Raw genomic sequence first — 7,960 nt, 5'->3', positions numbered from 1 at the left:
GAATTACGGAGAGTGTTGATGGCGCTGAGGACCAGAGCTTCACTGGGGACTGGAGATGAGGAGTTGAACACCAGCTTGCTTGTGACCACTGCTGAACCAGGTCTGTAAATAAAACCCCTTTGGTTTAATTTACTTCAAATGTTTGCAGTAAAATTACTTCTCTATTTTTGATTGTTCTCAAAATTGAAAACCAATACATACATGAGGTTTGAAGGAAGACGTAGCTCATTTAGGAAGCTGGCTGGTTGTATGGCATCTCCATCCTGGAAGATGTATTCCATCCTGCCATCAATCTGGTTTGAAGTGCTCCTACACAACAAACAGAAGAGATCTGTAATAGACTTTAATCCACATAGATTTTTTTTTTTTCTGTAATTATTATTTTCCATGGATTCCAAGCTAAAATGTGAGGACACATGAAATAAAGATTGTGAAGTGAGTTTGCATCTTACGTGAAGTTGGAGGATTTTGGTTTGAAAACTTGCTGGCCAGGTTCATTCAGAAGAGTGTTCAGCTGCAGGAAAAAAAATCAAGACATTCATCAACCTCTGGTGAAGATTTACACTGGTCCCAAACTTCGCTAATGTGTTAATGCTGGTTTCGTACCGCATTATTTACAACATCTTGCACTTGCACATAACTGCTGTTTCTTAGCTCAGGATCCTCAGGCATGCTGATATTATTCAAAATAATATTAAAGATGACAGCATAGGAAGTTTCAGATATTTCTGTGTGGAAAGAAACACCCAGTTTTAATCAGTTACATTTTGACATTTTCCACTGGTTGAAAATTTCATAATTTAAATTACTTTTCATTCATAATTAAGAAACTTACTCTGATAGGTAAAACTGACAATCTTCAGTGATTCATTGAGTTGGGACTCTCTAGATTTAAGAAGAGTACTAATAGCATCTAGGACCAAAGTTTCAGTGGGCAGGGATGACAAGGATGAGAATATCAATTTGGTTGTGACTGTTGCTGCACCGGACACATTTGTTGACAATGTTTTGGGTATGTTTGAAGTTTCTGGTTGCAAACTTGAAGTACTTTGAAGTGTTGCATCTGCTTTTGTTGTATTGTTCAGAGGTGTAGTATTGCTAGTAAGAGTTTCAGCTGGTGTTGTTTTTATGGATGTGTGACCTGGAATTGTAGATGCTGGTGATGTTGACGTATTTGTGTTTGAACCTGATGTTATTGGAACTACTGGAAATTCTGCTGTATTAGTGAAACCTGTAATAATTCCAGTGGTAGTTGTTGATGCAGTTGTAGTTTCTGAATCCATATTTGGGCTTGAAGTTGTTTTGGTTGAAAGTGCAAGTGTGGCTGGAGCAGAAGATGTACTGGTAAAAGCAACAGTTGTTTTTAAAAGATCTCCTGATGTTACTTGATATGCAGTTGTTGTTTGAGCTGCAGTTGAGCTTGGAATGGTGGCTGTTGTTGTGCTTGGAGCTGTAGCTGAGATATCAGCTGGAATTGTAGTGGTGGGAAGAACAGTCATGGTTGTAATGGGTGCAGTTGGGGTTCTTGAAGGTTCAGTTGTTTTTGTTGGAGTTAAAGTTGGGAATATAGTTACATGTGATGAGGAGATAGGCATAATTGTTACAGCAATAGTTATGGTCTCTGGAGACACAATTGTGATTATTGGAGGTGCATTTGTTGTGGTAAGGAGTGTTTCTTGGCTTAGAGCTGGAGCTGTATTAGTGAAAGCAATAGTTTTGACTGTTGTTGATGAAATTGCAGATGTTGTTGTGGCTGTAATTGTGGATATATTTGGACCTTGTGTTGTTGTGCTTGCAGTTTCAGATGAGACTGAAGATGACAAAGCAGTGGGAGGTACAGTCATAAAAGAGGAAACTGTAATGGTGGATGTTGCAGGTGCAGGAGTACTTTCTGAAGTTGTAGACATTGTTGGTGAAGTAAGAGTTGAGGTTTCAGTAGTTGTGGCTGCAAATGTCACTGTGGTTTCAGCTGTTTTTGTACTTGGAGCTTCAGATGAGGTTGCAGCTGATGTAATGGTTGAAGGTACCATTGTGGTAGCTGAGGTTGATGTTGTATGTGCAGTTGTACTTTCTGAAGTTGTAGACCTTATTGGAGCAGGATTGACAACTGTTGATGTGGTTTGAAGTGGAGATTCAGATGAGGTTGGAGATGAAGAAGTAGTAGAAGGAACTATCGCAGCTGAGGAAGCCGTTGATGTTGAGGATGCAGTTGTAGTTTCGGAAGTTGTAGTCACAGTAGTGGAAGGCCCCACTGTGGTTGTGGAAGCTGCAGTTGTGCTTGCTGCAGGTGTAGTTGTACTTTCTGATGGTGTAGGAATTGTTGTAGAGGTAAGCGTTGTTGCTTCTGAAGTCACAACAGCAGATGTGAGAGCTAAAGTAGATGTGGTTACAAGAAGCAATGTGGTTTGAGATGTTGTTGTACTTGGAGCTTCAGATGACATAGGAGCTGATGTCACTGTGGAAGGTACAGCTCCAGTTGAGGAAGCTGTAGTTGTTGATGTTGTTACAGGTGCAGCTGTTTCTGAAGATGTAGTCATTGCTGTTGAAGTAAGAGTTGTGGATTCAGAAGTTACAGCTGTTGATGTTGTTGGATCATTTGTTGTTGTAGATGTGGTTGAAGAAGCTGCAGTCGTGGTTTCTGCTGTTGTAGGCACCACTGTTGAAGTAATAGTTGTGGTTTCTGTACTCACAACTGTGGTGGTGGGAATTTCAGTAGTTGAGGATGCTATAGTTGCTGATTTTGTTGCAGGTGCAGTTGTTTTTAAAGATGTAGGAATTGTTGTTGAAGTAAGAGTTATGGATTCTAAAATTACACCTATTGATGTTGTTGGAAGGTTTGTTGTAGATGCGGTTGATGAGGCTGTAGTTGTGGATTCTGCTGTTGCACTTTCTGAGGTTGTAGGCACCACTGTTGAAGTAATTGGTGTGGTTTCTGTAATCACAATTGTGGTTGTGGGAATTTCAGTTGTCGATGAAGCTGTAGTTGTTGATGTTGTTACAGGTGCAGCTGTTTCTGAAGATGTAGGCATTGTTGTTGAAGTAGGAGTTGTGGATTCAGAAGTTACAGCTGGTGATGTTGTTGGATCGTTTGTTGTTGTAGATGTGATTGATGAAGCTGTAGTCATGGTTTCTACTGTTGCACTTTCTGAGGTTGTAGGCACCACTGTTGAAGTAATTGGTGTGGTTTCTGTACTCACAATTGTGGTTGTGGGAATTTCAGTAGTTGACGATGCTGTAGTTATTGATGTTACCAGTGCAGCTGTTTCTGAAGATGTAGGCATAGTTGTTGAAGTAAGAGTTGTGGATTCTGAAGTTACAGCTGTTGAAGTTGTTGGATCGTTTGTTGTGGTAGGTGTGGTTGATGAAGCTGAAGTTGTAGGTACCACTGTTGAAGTAATAGTTGTGGTTTCTGTACTCACAACTGTGGTTGTGGGAATTTCAGTAGTTGAGTATGCAGTTACTGATGTTGTTACAGGTGCAGTTGTTTCTGAAGATGTAGGCATCGTTGTTGTAGTAAGAGTTGTGGATTCAGAAGTTACAGCTGTTGATGTTGTTGGATCAGTTGTTGTTGTAGATGTGGTTGGTGAAGCTATAGTTGAGGTTTCTGCTGTTGTACTTTCTGAAGTTATAGGCACCACTGTTAAAGTAAGAGTTGTGGATTCTGGACTCACAACTGTGGTGGTGGGAATTTCAGTAGTTGAGGGTACTGTAGATACTGATGTTGTTACAGGTGCAGTTGTTTCTGAAGATGTAGGCATTGATGTTGAAGTAAGAATTGTGGATTCCGAAGTTACAGCTGTTGATGTTGTTCGATCGTTTGTTGTTGTAGATGTGGTTGATGAAGCTGTAGTCGTGGTTTCTGCTGTTGTACTTTCTGAAGTTGTAGGCACCACTGTTGAAGTAAGAGTTGTGGATTCTGTACTCACAGCCGTGGTGGTGGGAATTTCAGTAGTTGAGGATGCTGTTGTTATTGATGTTGTTACAGGTGCAGTTGTTTCTGAAGATGTAGACATAGTTGTTGAAGTAATAGGTGTGGTCTCTGTACTCACAACTGTGGTTGTGGGAACTTCACTAGTTGACAGTGCTGTAGTTATTGATGTTGTTACAGGCGCAGTTGTTTCTGAAGATGTAGGCATAGTTGTTGAAGTAAGAGTTGTGGATTCTGAAGTTACAGCTGTTGATGTTGTTGGATCGTTTGTTGTAGATGTGCTTGATGAAGCTGTAGTCGTGGTTTCTGCTGTTGTGCTTTCTGAAGTTGTAGGCAGTGTTGTTGAAGTAATAGTTGTGGTTTCTGTACTCACAACTGTGGTTGTGGGAATTCCAGTAGTTGAGGGTACTGTAGATACTGTTGTTGTTACAGATGCAGTTGTTTCTGAAGATGTAGACATAGTTGTTGAAGTAAGAGTTGTGGATTCTGAACTTGCAGCTGTTGATGTTGTTGCATCGTTTGTTGTGGTAGGTGTGGTTGATGAAGCTGTTGTCGTGGTTTCTGCTGTTGTACTTTCTGAAGTTGTAGGCAGTGTTGTTGAAGTAATAGGTGTGGTTTCTGCTGTTGTACTTTCTGAAGTTGTAGGCACCACTGCTGAAGTAAGAGTTGTGGATTCTGTACTCACAACCGTGGTTGTGGGAATTTCAGTAGTTGATAATGATGTAGTTGCTGATGTTGTTACAGGTGCAGTTGTTTCTGAAGATGTAGACATAGTTGTTGAAGTAAGAGTTGTGGATTCTGAACTTACAGCTGTTGATGTTGTTGCATCGTTTGTTGTTGTAGGTGTGGTTGATGAAGCTGTAGTTGTCGTTTCTGCTGTTGTACTTTCTGAAGTTGTAGGCACCACTGTTGAAGTAAGAGTTGTGGATTCTGTACTCACAACCGTGATGGTGGGAATTTCAGTAGTTGAGGATGCTGTAGTTATTGATGTTGTTACAGGTGCAGTTGTTTCTGAAGATGTAGGCATTGTTGTTGAAGTAAGAGTTGTGGATTCTGAAGTTACAGCTGTTGATGTTGTTGGATCGTTTGTTGTTGTAGATGTGGTTGATGAAGCTGTAGTCGTGGTTTGCACTGTTGTACTCTCTGAAGTTGTAGTGATTTCCATTGTTGTGAGTCCAAGTGACGTTGTGGGTACAGCTGTAGCAGTGGAAGGTTCAGTTGTGGTTGTGGATGCAGTATTTGTTGTTTCAGCTGCAGTTGTCGTTTCTGAAGATGTAGGCATGGTTGTTGAAGCAAGTGGTTCCGTGGTTATAACCATTGTTGTACCTGAAGAATCAGATGAGGTTGGAACTGATGTTGCTGATGTTGAAGTGGCAAGTACAGTTGTTGTTTCTGAAGCTGTATATCCTGAAGTTGTAGACTCCGTTGTTGAAGCACTGGATTTTTAAAAGAAAAATATTATACCTTTTAAAAAATTATTATTACTTTTTACAAAAACATGTTTGTATTAGATAAAAAAAAAGTAATGACACATAATTGAATCACTTACCCAACTCTAGTTGTAGAATGAATAGCACACCACAAACACACTGTAAAAAGAAACAAATTCCTGTAAAATCTTTCAATAGTTTTCATTTATATTTAGCCAAAAACAGAACAATTCCAGAACAAACTGTAGAACACATTCTACTGTATATTCCATATATATTCCATATACATATTCCATTAATATGATAAATTACACACATTCTATATTTACAATACTTACACAGGGTGAATACAATTTTCCTTGTGCCATCCTGCTTAGAAAGAAATAAACTGCTGAAAGAGGATACAAGACATTAGATATTATTTTAATTGTTGTACGATGAATAATTTTTCCCTTCATAAAATAATTTCTACAAATGAGTAAACTTTCTGAACAGCAATCTGAGTTACGCACATAACATAGCGCAATAAATAATAAAAACATAGCAGGGAATTTGTGTCTATAGCTGAGTTCCTTTGACCTCATGATTCTCATTTGCTCTGACATGCACTGTGAGCTGTAAGGTCTTATATAGACAGGTGTGTGGCTTTCCTAATCAAGTCCAATCAGTATAATCAAACACAGCTGGACTCAAATGAAGGTGTAGAACCATCTCAAGGATGATCAGAAGAAATGGACAGCACCTGAGTTAAATATATGAGTGTCACAGCAAAGGGTCTGAATACTTAGGACCATGTGATATTTCAGTTTTTCTTTTTTAATAAATCTGCAAAAATGTCAACAATTCTGTGTTTTTCTGTCAATATGGGGTGCTGTGTGTACATTAATGAGGAAAAAAAATTAACTTAAATGATTTTAGCAAATGGCTGCAATATAGCAAAGAGTGAAAAATTTAAGGGGGTCTGAATACTTTCCGTACCCACTGTATGTGTATTAAATGAAAATTGTATATGGACAAATCTGTTAGCGTACCTGAATATTCCAGGTTTTAATGTAAACTCTGTCTAAAAATAATGTAGTCTAGCCCAAAATTACCTCGCATTTCCATTAATGAGACGCATATAGATTGAAAATAATATCATAACCTACCACACTTGCACAAGCACGCAATAGATCCAGAAACGCACACGGTAATCCAGACATACATGCGAGTCTGTGTTTGTGCTCTGGAGAGCATCGAAGGTTTCAATTTACAACGTGTTCTAGCAGCTGTTGAGCAGTGTAGCCAATAACAGACATATCTGTTGATTTCTTGAATGCGTGTCCAATCAGAGGCATTTGAATCACTTCGTTTTTTTTAGTGCTGAGTTGCTGAGAGGATCAGTCAGTGCTGATCCTCTCATTACAAAAAAAAGTGTAGACACAATGTACATAAGTGATTCATTATGCAGCAGAGAGCTGTAGCAGAAGTTTGTGAGATGAACTGAGATGAGTGACGGCTTTCCATTGTTTATAAGAGAGTTTGCAAATGTGATATTGATTTTATACAACAGTTCAATAAACAAGAAGTGTGGCTTACATTTTAGAAACACTGTTGTCTGTCTTTGCTCTATTTTATCAACGACAATAGTACCAAACAAAGTCACAGCTGAGCCGTTGCAAATAAATGAATGTGTGTTTTTGAAAGAATCTAGTGAGTCAATGTTTCAGTCACCCATTCAAAAAACAGTCACTCGCTTTGTTCATGAATGAATCAGCTGTTTGATCTAATCAAAATGTAATTAAATGCATTCATGCCACCTCTGAGCCTCATTAAACAGTGTAAATATACTGAAATACCACTTTTGTGTGCTTCTGTGCACCTCTGTAGTGCAAAGATGAATTTTGATGATACTGATTTCCTTTGGTTGGTAACCTATTCTTCCTGATGTCTGGTTAAATTAATTTATTTTCATTAAATTGTTTAAAAAAGGTTTGTAAATATAAATTTATGAATTTGATATTTAAAAAGGTTAGGAAAAAATGCCATTACAAAGGTGTCTCTGCAAATCACTTTAAGGAGTCACACTTAAATTTTTGTCATTGATCGGTAGGTGCTCCTAAATTGTTGACTCTGCTCCTATTTTTTTTTAAGTTAAAGGCACAATATGAGATACAAGATTGAGATAACAAGATTTTTTTATTAAAATATCCAAAAACCACTAGAACCGTGTTATATATTTTGCTGACTTGTGTACTTACATTATCCCAAATGTTTGAAGAATGTTTAAATCCAGAGAAATAAGCAATTTTAACTAGTGACACGGACCGTGTCTATAGTGTCATTGTGTCGCCTGCCAATGACGTCCTAACCCCTCGATTTCCGGTTTTGTTTTGTAGAAAACATGGAAACACCAAAGACGCTTTAATATGTTGTGCGTTTTAATAGACTGGTGACGACTGCACAGAGTAGCATTATAACAAAACTTTCAAATGTATCTAGTATGATAAAACAGCTGTTTTTTTTCCCCCACATACGCAGGACCGGAAGGAGCGGAAGCGGTCAACTGTGGCATAATAAAAGCTCCGCTGCTTTCGAGCCGTGTGTCGCACTCGTTCAGCGG

At 38.6% G+C, this 7,960-nt stretch overlaps 1 protein-coding gene and 1 long non-coding RNA gene across 2 annotated transcripts in view; both read right to left on the bottom strand.

Annotated features, from left to right (window-relative positions):
• Positions 1-7,960, bottom strand: part of LOC107689465 (uncharacterized threonine-rich GPI-anchored glycoprotein PJ4664.02-like) — a 49,437-nt gene that overhangs the window by 6,465 nt on the left and 35,012 nt on the right. The window lies entirely within an intron of this gene.
• The window catches only part of LOC107689466 (uncharacterized), a 5,128-nt gene continuing 2,448 nt past the window's right edge, over positions 5,281-7,960 (bottom strand). The window contains exons 2-4 of the long non-coding RNA XR_001634337.1: positions 5,697-5,749; positions 5,478-5,517; positions 5,281-5,364 (exon numbers count right to left, since the gene is read on the bottom strand). This is a non-coding gene — a long non-coding RNA (uncharacterized LOC107689466). The remainder of the gene's footprint in view (positions 5,365-5,477; positions 5,518-5,696; positions 5,750-7,960) is intronic.

Source organism: Sinocyclocheilus anshuiensis, unplaced genomic scaffold (assembly GCF_001515605.1).
Source record: "Sinocyclocheilus anshuiensis isolate Anshui unplaced genomic scaffold, SAMN03320099.WGS_v1.1 scaffold1215, whole genome shotgun sequence".
Taxonomy (NCBI): domain Eukaryota; kingdom Metazoa; phylum Chordata; class Actinopteri; order Cypriniformes; family Cyprinidae; genus Sinocyclocheilus; species Sinocyclocheilus anshuiensis.
This window is presented reverse-complemented; position numbering and strand designations above follow the sequence as displayed.